The following is an 18,906-nucleotide window of genomic DNA, read 5'->3' as shown; positions in this document are numbered from 1 at the left end:
CCGCCAGCAGCAGCGCAGGGGGCCTTGTGCTAAGCATCCCCTTCCCTTCCCTTCCCTTCAAACGACCTCCTCCCTGTCCGCGCCTCCCAAGCAAAGAAGGCAGGTTGCCAGGGCCATGAAACCAGGGACACCATGCGAGTACCCACAACGCTGATACTGGGGAAACTGGGTTTAAACCGAGATGGAGAGAGAGATTCCTTCTGGGGGATGCATGAGGACGAAGGCTGAAACCAACGGGTGGCCTGTGAGCCCAGATTGCAGCTGGCGGGTAGGGGACCGTCCTCACCCGCCATCCGCCCTCTGCTCAGAAGGCCCACGGCACCCTGAAGGCGGCCAGTGCGTGGCTCAGGGTGCGAGCTCAGACAGTTAGAGGCGTGGGCTGTGGGGGAGGCAGGAACAGGCCACGGGACCTGTTGCATTGGGGGCCGTGGCCCTAGGGGGCCTGCGTCGGCCCCACAGCACGAAAGGGCTGCCAGCCTCCGAGTAATGAGCGGAGCCGAGACTTCTGGGAGCCGGGGAGCAACACGTCATTTATCTTCCTTTTTCCCCCCCATTACACTGCGAGGGGAGGAGGGGGAGAAGATAATGGAGGGAAACAATCAGCATTTTTTAAAGTAATTGGGTCTGATTGGTCTTTTCATTTGTCTGGGAAGATCTGTCTGCCGGGAGGAACAGGAGACAAAGGATCCGGAGGTCTCGCTATCCAGCCCCATCCCATAATCCGTCAACTCGGCCGCTCTCTCCCCCTACAACCACTGCCCTGCCTCCTCTCCGCTCCTGCCAGCGACACTGGGAGCCCTGAGCTCCGGGCAGGGACGCTGCCGGCCGCACATCCTGCCACTGTGACTACGGGGATGGGTGCCGGGAATTCACTCCACAGACAGCAGGCCCTGTGCTGGGCACATGGGACCCCGAGATGACCAGGGCACAGCTCAGGCCTCACTGGGGAGAGGCCGTCACACACCAGTTATCACCAACAGCAGTTCTGGCGGGGGGGGGGGGGGGGGGGGGGGGGCGGGGGGAAGAGGACAAGGAAGGCTGGGGAAGGCTCCATCGAGAGAAGCAACCCCTGCGAAGGACTTTTCCAGGAATGAGTGTGCTACAGAACGAAAGCTCGTGTCCCCAGGAAGTTCACCTGCTGAAACCTAATCCCCACCCTGATGGCACCGGAGGCAGGGCCTCCGAGAGGGGACGAGGCCCCATCCTCGGGAAAGGAAGCCGTGTCCTCGTGAGGGACCCCAGGGAGCACTCTGGCCCCTCCCGCCCTGCGAGGACCCTGCCAGTAGGCGCTGCCTGTGAGGCCGGAAGCAGGCTCTCCCCGGACGCCGCGTGCACCAGCACTTTGATCTTGGCCTTCCAGCCTCCAGAGCCGTGAGAAATGAGTGAATGCACTGAGACCGAGGGCACATCAGGCAGGAAATCCCGGGACCTTCTGTGTCCGCTGGACTTTCCCAGCCAGTGCCCAGGCCGGGGAAAAGTCAGCCGAAGACATCCTCGTTAGCTGGAGGTCAGTGGGTGGAGGAGCTTGGTTAGACAGCAGGAGAAGGGGGATTCTTACTAAACTGGCTCAAGGGGATTCTTGCCAAGGGCAGGCCGAGGTGACGAGATAACCAGGGTGAGTGGGTTCTCCAGGAAGCAAAGCAGCAGAATCTTTGCTGAACTGGGGCCCAGCAGGCCAAGGTCAAGGTCAAGGGCGGTCAATTACAACTGACTACCTTGGGGTCCGGGAGGGAGTCTCTGTTGCTGGTCTTTAGGCCTTCAGCGGTCGCCAACCGGTGGTCCACAGACCGCTGGTGGTCCATGAGGTCCCAAAAGTTGGGGACCGTTGCTCTGGAAGACTTAGACTGAAACCTGAGGAGAAGGAACACTTGCTGCAGAGAGAGGCCACAGGGACCCATGTCACTCGGGGTCACAGCTGCGGGTGGGTTAGGACAGCTGGGGGCTGCTGACGGCCAAGGAAAGCAGAGGGGGTCACGGGGAAAGGGGCCAGGGCTCACGTCCAGAGCGCTGTCTGGGGGTGCAGCAGAGGCAGTGAGGGAGTCGGCCAGAGGTCTGAGCCACGTGTGGCCGGAACCCAGGCCAAGCACTCTCACCGAGTCCGGATCAAGGCATGGGCGCTGCAGGCGAGAAAGGCGCCTCTACCTTAGGAGGCAGGACCCCTTCCAGACGCCCTTCCCACCCAAAGCCAGAGCTGGGCTCGGGCCTGGCTGGGGAGAGCAGGCTGCGGGAGCGGAGGCCGGAGGCAGGCGCCTGCCAACGGAATGTCAGCCGCCTGTTGTGCGGCAAGAACGCCCCGAACCCTCCCGCTCCGGCTGAGCACAGAAGGCGACGCATCTGAAACAGACCTTGCCTGCGGACACGTGGCTACAGCAGACGCTCAGATGAATGCCCTGGCCCAGCTCCCTTACAGAATCTCATTAAAGGCCAAGAACCAAAATCCAGTTCCGACTCAGATAATCCTTGGCCTCGGAGGCAAACTTTCCGGATCATTACAGCATTTCTTCTCTGCCACCTGGTTGGCTGTCTGATTGGCAACCGACCGTGTAATCATGAGAGTAAACCCAGACCGTCCCCCTCAGGCCGTGGTCGGCACTCACTTGTCAACAGAGCCAAATATCAACAGTTCAACGATCGAAATTCCTTTGGAGGGCCACATTTTTAAACTTAAACTTCTTCTAATGCCACTTCTTCAAAACAGACTCGCCCAGGCCAGTGTTTTGTGGAAGAGCCGCACTCCAGGGGCCAAAGAGCCGCAGTCTGCCGACCATGGCCCTGAGGGACCAACCCCGCCCACAACACCTCGAGCCCATGCCCAAAGGCCTGCTCCCACCGGCCCAGCTCCCACGGCCAAGGCCACAGTGCGTGCGTAAGAGAAAATGAGAAAATGAGGAAACGAGACGGCTGGCTGTACAGCCCACACTGGCAGCAGGAGAGCCGTGGGCAGGACGAGCAGGTGGGCACTGGGAAGTGGTGACAGTTCCCCCGTTTCTATCCGGGCGGCCCCTCCTGCTCACAGGGCCCTGGGAGGGTGTGAAGGAAACACCTTCAGGAGAGAATGAGTCAGGAAGATGGCGTTCGATCTGCTCCCACACGGAGCCGGCAGAGCCCCCGAGGAGATGGCACCGGTGCTCCTGCCTGACAAACGTTCTGAAGTAGCGGTTCTTTCCCCCTCGTCCCCCACCCGCCGCTCCAGCTCCGGCCCCTCTGCATGGGCCCGGGCACGTCCTCCCACCACGGATACCACCACAGAGAAGGACGGCAGCCCACGCACTCTCCCCCCAGAAGTGCACCCACAGGTCCTGTGCTGCAGACCGGGTCCCAGCATGGGTGGTCACAGAAGAACGGGGTGGGGGTGGGGGGCTGCACTACACGCAGGTCCTACGCTGATGCCCCTACTGGGGATGGAGCCCATAACTTGGCCGTGTGCCCTGGCTGGGAATAGAACCGTGACTCGCTGGTTCACAGGTTGGTGCTCAACCACTGAGCCACACCGGCTGGGCTGTTTTCTACATCTTTTGATGTTGTACATTTCGGGGGCCTTATAGATTGGGAGAAGCTGTCCCTCCCAGGACTAGCTAATTCCTAAACGGAGTCAACACTTTATCTGGGAGGTCACTCCTTGTGTGTGAGCTAACTGTGGCCTTATCAAACCCTCACACCGGGCCGGGCCTTCCTCCGCTGTCATCCGGGGCCGGGCACTGGACAACTGAGGACAGTGACTCTCCCCGAAGCCAGAAGTTTCCCACGGAAACCCCAAGAAAGGCTCTGGCCTGGGGGCCCCTCACTCCTGTCCTCAGCTCCTGATCACCCCGATGTTTCCCTGTGTCCTGTGCTGCCTGGCCCGCCCACTCCTCATGAGAAATGTAAGTGATAAACTCTTCTTTCAATGGCGCTGGCCTCTCTGAGACATCACTCAGCCACCTCCATCAGTTAAAACCTCGTGGGTACGCTCCCCTGCCCGCCCCGAATCAGCCTTTTTCCAGCCACCACCCAGCTCCAGGTCCCTGCACACTCAACTCACACGCTGGCATCTGCGGGTGCTGGTGGCGGGCGGAGCTGAGTCAGTGCGACAAGAAGCCACGCACCAGGCCCAGATGGCCCCTGGTCGCCAGCCTGGAGCCGCTTACACCACGGCGGCTTCTTACTCCCGCCTCGGGGACATTTAACTGAATTCAGTGTTGTTATTAAGTTTGCTAAGGAGACATTTTTAACAAACCTCCATTTCGTTTGTGCAAACACAAACCAGCCCCTTACACCCTTTTAGCCTAATGACCAAGTCCAGTGCAGCCGCCTGAGCCGCGTCTGCACATCTAGGCGTACCCCGGGATTCTCGAGCACGCAGCCGTACTGGCCTGTTTTTCAAAAGGGGAACGGCATGCTGTGAGCTGCACTCACAGTGATGAAATGCACACACACATGCATATACATGCACACAAAACATACGTACACAAAACTTGTGTAACACAAGCATGTGCATGCATAAACATGTAGACGCACAAACATGTGCGCACACAAATATATGTACACACAAATATGTGCACACACACAAACTTGAAACCTTTTAACAGGAGGAGTAAAAACAAGAAGACACCACAGGATCACCCTAAACAAACATAACCTTATGTCACTGACTCCTGTCACACGGGCTACAGCGGGCCTCCAGGCTCCTGGAGGTACTTCCGGAAGTGCCCAACCCATTCTCAGGACTCTGCCGATGCCGCAGGCTCTGCAGACAGCACGTGCTGCGCTTCGCCTTTCCGTCTCGTCCTCCCCTCGGGGCCTCCTACCCGGGGTGCAGGCCCAGCTGTGTCCGCCCCAGCAGCTTCGCTGGGCCCGGCCACCGCGGACAGGTCCTTCGAGCTGGGTCTCCAGCCATCGCACCTGGCTGGTGTGGGCAGCGATGCTTCCGCCCGGCTTCCCGATGCCCAGCGCCCAGAGTCACGTTTATTATTCTCAGCAGCCTCTGCTCTTCATCAACGTCACAGCCCCTCTCACTTCAATAAACATCGACTGAAGTGGAAGTTAACGATCCGGAACAGGCAGGGTTCTGGGGTGAAGGGCGAGTTTAGAAACAAAAGGCGCATGCTTCCCCTTAGTCAGTCTCAAAACACACCTCCCGGCATCGGAGAACCACCCTCGGAAGGTCTCAGAAGGTGACATGTGTGACCTCACGGTACTGGGTGAGGGGACAGGTGCTGAGAAACAGGCCCCATCCCATCAGGTATCCTCCCAGACAGGGCGTGCCGTCACCCACCCCCCTCGGGGGCTTGTAGGTCTGAGTAATACCATCAGGAGGGAACCGGAAGGAAATCTCTGGAGCACACCACCCCAACACACACCCTCTCCCACGTCCTGCTTCGTTTGGTCCCTTTATCTTTTCCTCCGGGGTCATCATTCACCTTTTCCCTATGATTCTGTGTCTAGTGCGGCTGGTAGACTGACATTTCTATTCACAATTACTCGACACTTCCCTCCACTGTGGGCGAATTATGCATCCCTGCTCGGTGTCACGTGGTGTGTGGGGCTGCACATTGTCTACACGTCCCTCCCTGCCCCGTGTCGTGTGAGTTGCCGGGGCCAACGGAAGCGGAAGTTGTAGGAGGCATCACACACAGAGCTCTCAAAGGGCATCGCCGGTTCCTGCCGGACGGCCCGTTCCGCCCTCGGTCACGCCACAGGCTTTTCCTCACAGGGGCTGCTTCTCCATCCCGGGAGCCATGAGAAGACAAACGGAGCGAAGACACGGCCAACCCGCAGCCGATGCCGCTTGGAAGCAACATCCACCGTGTGGCTGCAAGTCCATGAGTTATGTAACCTGCTTGTTACACAGCAGAGCTGACTCATACAGCCTGTTGCGCACGGGTATGTGACGCCAGTGTTAAAGCTCTTAGAAGCACACACTTTAATGCAAGGAATGGGCCTGGGGTCCCATGTGAGCCCTCAGGCCTGTGAATCCTCCTCTTTCTGGGAAGAAAAACCCTTAGAGCTTCAACTCTGAGAAAATGCCAGCATCATTGTGAGTCATCTGTGGAACTTAATAAAGTACATGAGTGTGTGTGTGTGTGTGTGTGTGTGCATGCTCTGGACAACAAATTGTATCTAGAGGGTGTACTCGTCTCTGCTGTCACGGCACATTTTTGCTGTACCCTCTCACGGAACCTCGATCACTCTAGAGACCAGGAGCAGGCCAGCTCCAGCTCCGGAGGCCAAAGAGACATGAGAACATGCCCTGAAGGCAACACCAGGGACCGGGTGTGCCTTGGGAAGGCCCGTCCCTCCTCCTGGGGAGCAGCAGGGCCAAATGGGTGGAGGCCCCTCTGGCTTCAGAATCACTGTTTTGGGGGAAGAAGGCTGTTCTGAGAATGTTGATGCTGTTGCTAAAATGATGCCCATCCACACACAAAAAACAAGACCACTTATAACTTTTAAAGGTGAGTTGTAAATCAAACCTGAAAAGCCTTCTAGGACACTTCCAAACGTCTCCCGAATGAGGCCATCGCCCCGAGGTGGCCCCCTCCAGGGCCCCCCGACTCATGTGCCTGAATGAGGCTGAACTGGATGTGCTCAAAGAGCACACACTGGTCCAGACAGATTGACAGAATTCCTGCAGAGAGAGAGGACCCCGGGCCCTACAAGCCGGTCCAGCCGGCCGGACTGGATGGTTAGAACTCGCCTGGTGCAGGCTCTGCACTCGGAATTTCAAAGATGCTTCCAGAGCTCCATGGCTTCCCAGCAGCAGCGGCGGAAGCCCAGGGCAGCTCATTAGTTCTGGGGAGCTGGCTCCGTGTCATCCTAGCGGTGGCCTGTCCTGGTCCCTCCCTTCATGGGAAGCAATTAATCTGCCCGCAGAGGTTTCACTCCGAGAGCCTGATCCTGAAAACCGGCAGAAAATGGAACTGCTTAATCCAGCCACTGGCTACACTGGGCTTTGAGGTCTTGGCCAGATTCTATTAGGTGTCAGTGTGGAGCCTCCCCCACACACACAGCCCCTCTCCAGCGAGACCGGCAGACGGCAGCAAGGGGACGGGTGAGGTGCAATTAGACCCTCAGGGGGAGCAGTGTTGCAACACAAGACCCTGCAAGAAAGAAAATTAATACGGCAAATCTCCGCGCCCTGGCTGCAGGAGACGCGGGGAAGCAGGCGCAATCTGACAGCCGACGGCTAATAACTCTACGTGGAGCTGCATGATAGGCAGGTTGAAGGCGGATCCCTGAGACACTGAGAAGAAATACTTGAAGGAGAAGCTCAGATGGATGGCAGGGACCCGAACAACAGGCCGCATGGGTGAGCTTAATTAGCACTGCAGGTTAGCGGGGTGCCACTGTGTAAACTTTACACTGTAAAGCCAACCCAAGCAAAGGCGGGAGGAACTTTACCCGGTTCTGTTTTCCCAGAAAGAGCAAAATCTACTCACACAAATCTCCATGCAGAGAGGGAAGGAAGGGCTTCTGAAGAGCTAGTTCTCTAATCACTGCACCCCAGGAACGCCGCTCTGGGGCTGCAAAGGGCACCTCGGGGCCCAACAGACCCTAAGAGAATTTTCCAAGGTCTGTCCATTGGCAGGCAGATCACCTGCAAAGGCACAATATCGAGGTAGAGACACAGAGATGTAAAGAGGCAAGTGAGAAAGACCAGTGAGAGCCAGAGAGGAGATGAAACCAGACAAGGGAGACAGCTTGAGAAACAAGCTGACTATGACAAAGAAGGGGAAAGGTTACCATGGTAACACCTTCCCCAAAGCACAGGCTGTGTAGCTGAGCCCAGAGGCGACACTTGCAGCCCCTGGTGTGATGGCCACCCCTGTCACAACTGCTCACCTGTGAGACTGTGTCTGCAAGCCAGTGTCCTTGCACTCGCTCTCAACTCCAAGGCCTCAGATCAGAACCCACTGCCCCCGATTGTAAGTTCAATGAGCACTTCTCCCACAGGCCCATGGGAGAGGAAACACAGAGCAGAAAGAGCACCCCACATGGCACAGGAACAGACGCCCTCACCATTCCTATTCAACATCATAGGAGAAGTCCTAGCCAGTGCAATAAGGCAAGAAAAGAAATAAAAGGAAGAAATAAAACTGTCACTGTTCACAGACATGACATAGAAAACCCCAAAGAATCTACCAAAAAACTCTTAGACCTAATAAATGGCTTTAGCCAGGTTGCAGGATACAAGACAAACTCACAAAAGTCAATTACATTTCTGTATATTAGCAATGAACAATTAGAAACTGAAATTCAAGATACAATATCATTTAGGAAATCACTGTAAAAGGAAATACTTTAGGTAAAAATTTAACCAATTACATGTAGGGTATATATGTGGAGATATATATATATATATATATATATATATATATATATATATGCTTAAAACCACAAAACACTAATAAAATAAAAGAAAGATGACTTAAATAAATAGATATACCATGTTCATGAAATAGGAAACAATATTAAGATGTGAAACTTTCCCAAACTGAGTTATGGATTCAATACAATTCTGACCAAAAGCCCAACAGAACTATTTGTCTATTTTAACAAGCTAATCCTAAAATTTGCATATATAAGCAGAGGAACTAGAATAACCAAAACCCTTTTTAGAAAGAATGAAGTGGGAGGACACACGATATCTGATCTCAAGACTTAACGATAAAGCTATTTTAATTCAGAGAGTGTGATACCAGCGAAAGGACAGACACCTAAACCAATGCAGCAGAACAGAGTCCAAAAAATAGACCCAAGTATGGTCCATGATTTGTTTTACAAAAGCACAAGGCAAGCGGATGGACAAAGGTCCGTCTAGCAACTCATGGTGCTACAGCTGTATATCTACAGGAAAAAGAACTGAACCTCACACTCCACCTCTCTCCTTGTCCAAAAAGAACTCAAAATAGCCCTAACTGCTTTGGCTCAGTGGAAAGAGCGCTGGCCTACAGACTGAGGGGTCCCAGGTTCGATTCTGGCCAAGGGCATGTACCTTGGTTGCGGGCACATCCCCAGCAGGGAGTGTACAGGAGGCAGCTGATGGATGTTTCTCTCTCATCAATGTCTCTGACTATCCCTCTCCTTTCCTCTCTATAAAAAAAAAAACAATAAAATATATTTTAAAAAAGAAGAATTCAAATTAAAGGGTTCTGCGTGGGAAAAGCAAGGACATTCAAGACTCACTTACGAGGCTGTGAAAGGCTGGCATATGTTAACAGTGAAACGTATAAAATGGAGATGCACAGAATGGGCCATTTGTTTCCCGAGAAGATCTGAATCTTCTTGAGGAAAAGTGTCTCCCAATAGCTTTCCCCACCGGAAAGAACGCTAAGATTGACATGAGTAAGTCTTGTGGAGGGTCGGTGCTGTGAAATCCCGGGGAGCCTGCAGTGTGAGGAAAGAGAGCAGAGACTTCTACCCACCCCCTCCTCGCCCCCCACATCCAAGAGCTGTGAGGACATCTTATGCACTCTTTCCTGCCAACGACTCCGAACACCTCTGCCTCCCCCTCCAGCTCATGATGAGTTTGGGGTGATCCAGGAGTCAGGAGTCCTGAGCGTCAGTTCGTGTGGGGTAACCAACTGGAAGTGGCTGACACATCCCGTTAACGTCTCCAGATCCTGAATGCTACCACCATCAGCATCACGTCTCATTGAGGCGGCTTATTTCCTTGGAAGCTCCTTGGAGCTATTTTCTTTCTCCGTCCCCGGAGGGAAAAGGCACTGGAGACAAGAAGGCAGAACAAGGCACTAGAATGCACACAATGGGAAGAGGACGCGGGAGGGAGAACAGCCGTGCATGCTGACAAAAACCGCCCGTGTTGAATGGAGCGTAGCCCACACTCCTTTTCTCTACGGCAGGACTGCACCAACCCCGTCCCAGATGCTAGAGATGTTGCTGCCACATCTACAGCACACAGGTTCAGACCCCAAGGCTGAACCGTCCCCCTCGGCCCGCTCCTTCTCCGAGGCTGTCTCTCTCGGGGGCATTAATGTCCCCCCTTCTTAGGCACTTTCCACATGAGGCAAAAGGAACAAAAAAGAAGTAAAGAACTGTGGTCTTGCCTGGCCAGTGTTGCTCAGGAGTTGATCAAGAACCTATGAACTAGGAAGTCACAGTTTGATTGCTGGTCAGGACACATGCCTGGGTTGCGGGCTTGATCCCCAATTGGGGACCAGCAGGAGGCAGCCAATCAATGATTCTCATCACTGATGTTTCTCTCTTTCCCTTTCCCTTTCTCTCTCTCTCTCTCTCTTTCTCTGTGTGTGTGTGTGTGTGTGTGTATATATATAAATATATATATATAAATATATAAATATATAAATATATATATATATATATTTTTTTTTTTTTAAAGAATTGTGGTCTTAAATACTTGAAACCAAAGTACCGTCTGTGTTTCTCCAGCTTAAGAAATTCTTCAAAAAATAATAATAATAATAATAAATAAATAAATAATAACATCTGGGAAAAAACAAAATGATCTGAGAAGAGCCCCGATGGCCGGTTTTGGCAGCAGCCCCTACATCCCTGGGTAATATCCTACCAGGGGCTGGTACGGCCCGAGCCACTCGCCTGCTCTGATTCCCCAAAAGCACATTAGAAAACAAAACACAACAACACCCACACTTCCTGGTTTAACAGACTTAGGAGCAGAAATGAATGTGTCAGAACTCTCACGGAGACGATAGAACCTGCTGGCCCAGCAAATGTTCCATTTTGCATAAGGAGACAGGATCCCTGACTCCTCAGGAGACATGTAATGAATATTTCAAGCCCGAGGGCGGCTGCTCCAAAGGTGTTTTTTTCATTACTGCCAGCATTAGCCTCCTCCTGTTCCCTCCGCCTTCTTCACTTGGACATCAGAAACGAATCCCTCCAGACTAACCCAGTCACCCGGTCAGCATATTGGCTGAAAAATGTCCCCCAAAATTCGTGTCCACCCAAAACCTCGGAATATGACCCTACTTGGAAACAGGTTCTTTGCAGAAGCCGTTAGTTAAGAAGCGCACATATTGGATAGATGGCCCTCAAACCCATGGCTGGGTCATGAGAAAAAGGAGAGAGAGATCCGGACACAGACACACGGGGAAGACACACTGGTGGTCCGTGAGGTCCGAGAGGTTGGCTTAGAGCCGTTGGAGAACACGTGGCCCTGGTGATACTTTCATTGGAGACTTGTGGCCTCTGGGACTGTGAGGGCCTAAGTTTCTATTGTTTCCAGCCGCCCAGTTTGTGTGCACTGTCATGGCAGCCCTAGAACATGAACACAATCAGGAGAATGTGTCTATACACGCAGGCATGTAACAATATTAAGCTCCTCACAAGTTACCTGAGCCCATCCTCTCAGACTTCCTTTCCCGGCACGGACATCACTCAGCTCCTGTCCCTACTGCTTCCTCTGCGTCCCCACCCCAGTGTGAGATGAAGAGACAGTGAGAGAACCCCCAAAGTAGAAGGATTCAGAGAAAACCAAGTCCTCTGGCCCCCTGGCATTCCTCTGGGTTGATGGCCATCCATGGAAAGACAGCTTTCCAAAAAACGGTTTAATGCTATTATGAACTGTGTCCCCCTCCAATTCTCTGTTCAAGGCCTCATGCCCAGCACCCCAAAATGGAACCCTTTGGAGAGACGATCTTTAAAGAGGTAATTAGGTTGAAATGAGGTCTCTCGGGAGGGCCCTAGTCCATTAGGACTGGCCAGAAGAGGGATGGGGACATAGGCAGGCAGAGGGAAGACCCCGTGAGGACACGGGAAGAAGGCAGCCGTCTGGCGAGCCAAGGAGGAAGGCATCAGGAGAAACCGAACCCGCCAACACCTTGATCTCGGACTTCCAGCCTCCACATCTGCTGCATACACCGCCCAGCGTGGGGGACTTCGTTCTGGCAGCTGTCCCCAACTCACAGAGATGCCAGATGGCCTCCGGCCTGGGCCTGTACAAAGGCTCCCCGAAATGACTGCCTCGCCCAGACAATCAGGACTCGGAAAAAAAAAACAATCCCAGTAATCAAAGGGCAAGGGAGAGGAAACCTGCTACATGCCAGCCAGGCGAAAACATAACGCTCTTCAGAAGCAAAGGAATCTGTGAAACGCACCCACCCGGGGAGCTCCCAGGAGCGGGGACGCACCGCCAGTCGCTCAAGCCGCCCACACCGCACACAGCGCCCCACTCGAGACGGGATTGCGGTACATTTAACACCCGTGATGCTAAAGAGCTCCTGGTAATTATCATTATTGAACACTCTGCTCTTCATCTTTCAGCCAAATATTTTTGTATTAAAAGGTGGCACATTTTAACAGCCTCCGTGTGCTGACAAGCTCGGCTCACTCCCCGCCTCTGATTGCAGAAAAGCCCAGGTCACAGAGAGGAGGCGGCGGTGCCAGCACCTGCCTGTTTCCGTCCCCACACAGCTCCTCTCATTAGGCCAGGAGATTTTAGAGCTAACCAGTTGCAAGGGGGAGGGGAGGAGGAGAGAAGGGGGGAGGGGGAGAGAGGAGAGTCTAATTGCTAACCCACATGCCAAGACATTAAATCTATAAAAATAAACTGGAAAATTCATCGTTCATCTTTAGAGATCTTACCGGTAAAAAGTCAAAATGACTAACGTGTCAGAGACTTCCCTAACGGCACCATTTTGGAGGCCTGGTTATGAAGAAACACGGAGAATGTCTCCTAGGAGCTGCATTGAACTCTTGATCAAATTCAAGTTCACCAAACTGCGCTGGATATATCGGTGCCGGAAGGAGCATCTCCTTCCGGGGAGACTCGGAAAATTAGAAAACACGGAAGAAGGAAACAGTGACGGTCACAGGAGCTCTGGAGCCGCTGCACTGGGTCCCCTTTGGTTCCCTAAGACTGGGCTGTGCCAGGGAACTTAGTGCCAAGGCAACCCAGAGGTGGGTAGTCTTCCAGAGAGAACAGGATGCCCCTTAGCCCAGCTGCCCACCCCCAACCTCCAGACCCCACACATTCATCCAAATGTAAACCTCCAAAGACCAACCAGCATGAAAATCGATCTGCTGGATCCACCAGGAGAGACTGCTACTCCTCAGAGGCAAACACAAAACTAGGCACAAAACATGGCCAAAGGTGAGGACCCCCTAGGACCTAGGGCCTAGGTCCTCAGATCATCAGATCTCTCCCCAGAGGCACCTCGGGGAGGATGGTTATTGGGGAGGACAGGGAAGCGTGATTTCAAGCATAAGATGGAAAGATTGCAGTAAGTATGACGCCTGCGGGAGAAATGAGGGTGAATGACATCCGAGGACACCTGGGCTTCGCGGTGGTTCTGAATGGGACAAGCCCGGCGGGTGCTGCCCTGCGGGCTGGGGCAGGTGGGAACCTGAGTGGGAAAAGGCCAATTCTCCCCACCACGATCGGTTCATTTCCACAGGAGGATGCCACCCAGCCTATCAGCAGCATAACCCATAAGGAGCTCAAGTTTAGACTCAGATACAAACAAGGGTTGCTAATGGGCTGGTGACGGAAGTTTATCCAAAACCGTAACTGGCTAGGTCTGCGCCATTTTCATTTGACCAACCATGGTTTTTCACGTGCCAGGCTGTCTAGGAAGAATGATGATTGCCAAGTGAATGCTCCGATTATAAAAGAACTAGAAGCCCAGTGCACAAAATTGGTGCACAGGTAGGGTCCCTAGTGGCTGCCGGTTGCTGGCCTAGGGCCTCCCTTCGTTCCACGCCGCCCCCTGGTGGTCAGCACACGTCATAACGAGTGATCGAATTCCTGGTAGGTCCAACTCCTGAGGGGACACTTTGCATATTAAGCTTTAGTATATATATATAGACAGGACGTTAAGAAAACATTGGGCCCTGGCTAGGTAGCTCAATTGGTTAGAGCATCATCTCTATACACCAAGGCTGCAGGTTCGATCCCTAGTCAGGGCACATGCAAGAATCAAGCAATGAATGCATAAATAAGTGGAACAGCAAGCCTCTCTCTCTCTCTCTCTCTCTCTCTCTCTCTCTCTCTCAAATCAATAAATAAAACAAATTTAGGGGAGCATTGGATTCTAAGCACAGCTTCCTACAGCTTATGTTCTCCTGACTTCAGGGCCCATTCACCTTCCCCCCACAACAAGCTTTGGAACGACCTGAGGAAAATAAACAGCCACTTCACAACTAAATAATTGCCTAAATTAAATCCACCTCTCTCTGCTGGAAAAATAATGCCGGCTGCTGTTCTTTCCACATTTCTACAGAATTACAGACCATCCTCCATCTGCCGTGCTAATGGATCAATAAACAAAAAGCCCTCCCCCTTGAGGAGCTTCCACTGCCTCTCTCAAGACAAACACACTGAAACAGGACAGTTAATTAGAGGAAGAATGGACTGATTCACTGTTTGCTTCCCTGTAGGAGCCAAAAGAGTGCGAGTGAGAAAGAAAACGTCCAATTGGGCAGCAGAGTGGGGAGGCAGGCAGAGTGCAGTCCGAGACCTAGACAAACTCGGGGGCGTGGGCCCATGTGCTGGAAGTCAGGGAACCCTGCCTTCCAAACTACATTAAAAACAAAAACAAAAAACAAACAAACAAACAAAAAAAACGCTTTTATTGATTCCTTTTAGAGAGAGGGGAAGGGAGAGGGACAGAGAGATATCAATAGAAACACTGATGAGAGAGAAACATCATCGAGCGGCTGCCCCCTGCACACCCCATACCAGGGATCGAGCTCACAACCTGGGCGTGTGCTCTGGCTGGGAATCCAACAGGGGACCTCCTCGTTCACAAGTCAATGCTCAACCACTGAGCAACACCAACCAGGCCACATTGATTTGGGGGGGAGGAAGGGGGAGCATAAAATGTCAAGAGGTTCATCCTTTGGTGCCTGCTCAAGGACCCCAGGTGTACAGAACCTCTGGCCTCACTTCTAGAATTTACTCCGCAAGGTGCATCTAAAATACTCTGTGCCACGTGCTCTATAATAGCCAATGATGGGAAACAACCTGAAGGGCCCTCGAGGGGGAACCCGATTAGCAAAGATCGAGGCCAGTAACAAGATCTTAATGGCATGAACCGATGAGTGTCCTGGAAAACAAAGACCGAAGCGCGTGGTTAAGTGGAAAACTCCAGGTCCAGACCGAGGGGCCGAGCAGAACTGGGCCACACAGTATTCCTGGAAGGCTGCAGAAGAGACTGGAAGCGTGTTTGTGTCCGAGATGGGAGCCTGGACCATGAGGAACGTGAATATTACTTTTTAATTTTTAATCTGGGTTATTATTTTTTAATCAAAAGAAAACTGGTTGGAGACAGATTAATAGTCGAAGGGAGAGAGATGGAGAAGGGGGGAGGGGAGAAAGGAGAGAGAGAGGAGAGGAGAGACTGGTGGTTTTAGAACTTCTGGTCTAGCCAAGTCCTAGAGCGGCCCTAGCCCTGAGAACAGTGGGTAATGAGAGACGCTGGGCACAGAGACATAAAGGGGCAAACATCTCGTAAACGCTGCGCCCGGCTCGGGCGGCTGCCGGGCTGAGAGCAGCTGGGCCTTCTCTCGCTCAGCGTGGGGCTCTGCTGGCTTGTCCTCCCGCCGAGCCAATCCCGGGACATCATCGCGGCAACGCCAATATTATTTTTTAAAGGCTTCTGTTGTTCACTAAACACCCATTAAACCAATCTCCTCGCCCATTTACAGCGAGCTGAAGGGCAAATCCAGATGGCACACATAATGAACACTCGGGCCTGAGCTGCAGGAGGCCGGTCATCAAACAGCCATTATGCAGCTTAGAGGCCGCCAATGCCTGCCACCTGCATGTGTCCAGGTGAGAACAGACCTTTCCAGAGCCAGCTGGGCTGGCTCCCTCTTGGCAAACCATCTTTGAGCTCCCCACCCCGCCTTCTCCTCACCACCACCACCACCACCACCACCACCACGCCGCCCCTGCTGGGGGGGAGGGGGGACTGAATTTGCTTTTTGTATCTAAACAGCAACAGCAGCTGAGGGTTGCCTGGTAACCTGGGAAGGCGCTTTGTCTGGGTGTCCCTGAGCAGAGGACAGACTGCCGCCCCCTCCCACACGGCTCTGGTGGCCACGCCGATCGCGCAGTCCCAGCTCCCACTGGCCTCTATGCCCATGGCATCCTGGAAAGGGTCCATGGGAGGGATACCCCTGTTTACCTATTCTGATTGACAGGCATTCCCCCCTCTGGTCTTCGGATACAGAAAAACAAAAGGAACAGAACGCAATCTACTGGCTGAGTTTTCCATCCTCGAGAGGCTCGGGACCAGGGCCGGAGCCTCCCAGGGGGCACACAGGATGGCTAGCCCACCCGGTGCAGCCGCCGAGAAGGAACAGGAAGCCCTCGGTCCCCATGTTCCCACCGCTTGCCATGAAAAATGCGCGCTTTCAAAACAACAATGCGGTACCGTCTCACACCTGTCAGAATAGCCAACATCAACAGACAGATAAACGACAAGTGTTGGCGAGATTGCGGAGAAAAAGGAACCCTCGTTCACTGCTGGTGGGAATGCAGACTGGTGCAACCACTGTGGAGAACAGTATGGAATTTCCTCAAAAAACTGAAAATGGAATTCCCATTTGACCCAGTAATCCCACTCCTAGGAATATATCCCAAGAAACTAGAAACACCAACCAGAAAGGATATATGCACCCCTATGTTCATAGCAGCACAATCTACAATAGCCAGAATCTGGAAACAGCTTAGGTGCCCGTCAGCAGATGATTGGATCAAAAAATTATGGTACATCTATACAATGATATTCCATATGCTGCCATAAAAAAGAAGGAATTCTCATCATTTGCAGCAACCTGGATGGAATTGGAGAACATCATGCTGAGTGAAATAAGCCAGTCAATGAAAGAGAAACACCACATGACCTCACTCATTTATGGATAATAAAGAACATTATAAACTGATGAACCAAAAGATAGATATAGAGACAGTAAAACAACAAGCAGACTGTCAAATTACAGCGGGGAGGGGAGGGAGATCTGGGGGAGATAAGAGATCAACCGAAGGACTTGTATGCATGCATATAAGTACAACCAATGGACACAAAACTCTGGGGAGGGAGGGCATGTATGGGAGTGCGGGGCGATGTTAAAATATGTACACAGATAATAATTTAATAAAATAAATTAAAAAATAAAAGAGTTTTTCTGAAATAAAAAAAGAAAAAGAAAAATGCGCGCTTTCCTGGAGCCCGCTGGCCTGTCTTGGCCACCAGCCGGTCTGGATGCTCAAGACGAGAACAGTGGACAGCACCCGTCGTCGGAGCCTGGCAGGCTCTTCCCGCTGAGCCTCTCGTCCCCGAGCTCACGTGAGAGGACTTTTTATTTCCTGGCTGTATCCCGCGTGAGAAGCGGTGGGAGGCGGCGAGGACCGGCCCACGAGGAGAACATATCCCGGTTCTCCATGAATAATTCATGCAGGACGCACACAGAACATAGGTCCGTGAGGGCTGGCTATGGCACCGCTGTGACTGTTTTGCACGCGGCCTGTCTCGTCCCCTAGGTTTGGAGGTCACCGAGCCCGCACGCGATGCAAACATCAAACTGCAGTGACTGCACGGAGCGGGGGAGGCCTTTCTCCCTGAAGCCCTGGTGTGACAGGGCTGACTGGGCACCCAGCCGCTCCTCCCTGGTCCGCTTCGGAGAAGCCCGGGCAAGGGGAGGTGCCCGTCCCCAGCACCATCTGCCCGCTGTCAAGTCCTGAGTCCACGGCCCACGGAAGAGTGGGGAGGGCGAGGGTCGCCCGGGGCTTACAGGTTAAACGTGGGACTTACCGTATTTTTCGGACCATTAAGAAGCACTTTTTTTCCCCCAGAAGTGGGGGGAAAAAGTCCCTGCGTCTTATGGTCCAAATATAGCCTACACATATACTTTTAAAAAAAAAGTTTTTTTACTTGCCCGGCTCTGTGTGGTCTCTGTGTGCTTGCCCGGCTCTAAAATGGTTCTAAATGCTGCTGTTTACTTTACAGGGTTGATTACATGTGTTTATGACTGTGATGTTGGGTTTTAATGCACATAAAATATTTTAGGACACTATTTGTTTCAGAATCTTTTTTTCTTCATTTCCCTTCTCTAAAAACTGGTGCGTCTTATGGTCCGGAGCGTCTTATGGTCCGAAAAATACGGTAAATTCAACCGAAAAGAAAGGCATCCGCCTCCCCTCACGCTAACTGGCCCTTAATCAGCCCAATGCCCTGAGTTAGGGGTGTCGAACTCAATCATAGAAGGGGCCAAAATCTAAAATCCAGCCTAAATCGCGGGCCGAATGGTTTACTGAACAGTCATAAACTGTCATTGTGATGGAAACGCAGCGGAGTGCAGTGATGACAGCGCGGTGCGGGCCACATTGCAAGGCCTGGCGGGACGGATTTGGCCCGCGGGCCTTGTGTTTGACACATGTGCCCTGAGTGAACGACAGGTGCGCCATGGGGGTGGGGTGGGGTGGGGTGGGTCTCACAGGGAGCCCGGAAAGCAATGCCACCTTCCTAGTTCACCTGCAACTCCCGCTCAGTGGGCCTCGGCCAGTCTGCCGTCCCCCTTGGTCCCCCGGAGCCTCGGGGGCGGCTATGTGATTCCCCTCAAGGGAGGCACGCCCTCCAACCAGAAGGCGTGACTTTGTGGCGTTTTTTTTTTTCAATTTTCTGGCTCCAAAACACTGGCCCGTGAGGGAAGTGGCCAGTTTCCCCGATGAATCAGGAAGAGGAAAGTCATGCATACAAGAAGGATCATTCAGGGTCCGTCCGAGAGGGGGAGACACAGGGACAAAGGGCCTCACGCTCTGACCCAGACCAGCCCGGTCCCACCCGAGGCGTCCGTGTCCGCTGTCCCCATCGGAAAGACGATCAGGAGGCGCGGTGACCTCCCGTGCAGCAAGCAGGTGGTTTGGAGAGTAAGTGAGACAGGAAGGCCCTGTGTGTGGTGGGGTGAGTCCCGTGGAGGGGTGGG

The 18,906-nt window shown here is 53.0% G+C and overlaps 1 protein-coding gene across 4 annotated transcripts in view; it reads right to left on the bottom strand.

Moving 5' to 3' along the window:
• Window positions 1-18,906, bottom strand: part of SLC39A11 (solute carrier family 39 member 11) — a 142,835-nt gene that overhangs the window by 71,622 nt on the left and 52,307 nt on the right. The window lies entirely within an intron of this gene.

Source organism: Pipistrellus kuhlii, unplaced genomic scaffold (assembly GCF_014108245.1).
Source record: "Pipistrellus kuhlii isolate mPipKuh1 unplaced genomic scaffold, mPipKuh1.p scaffold_m20_p_37, whole genome shotgun sequence".
Classification (NCBI taxonomy): Eukaryota; Metazoa; Chordata; class Mammalia; order Chiroptera; family Vespertilionidae; genus Pipistrellus; species Pipistrellus kuhlii.
Note: the sequence above shows the minus strand (reverse complement) of the source record. Positions and strands in the feature narration are given on the sequence as shown.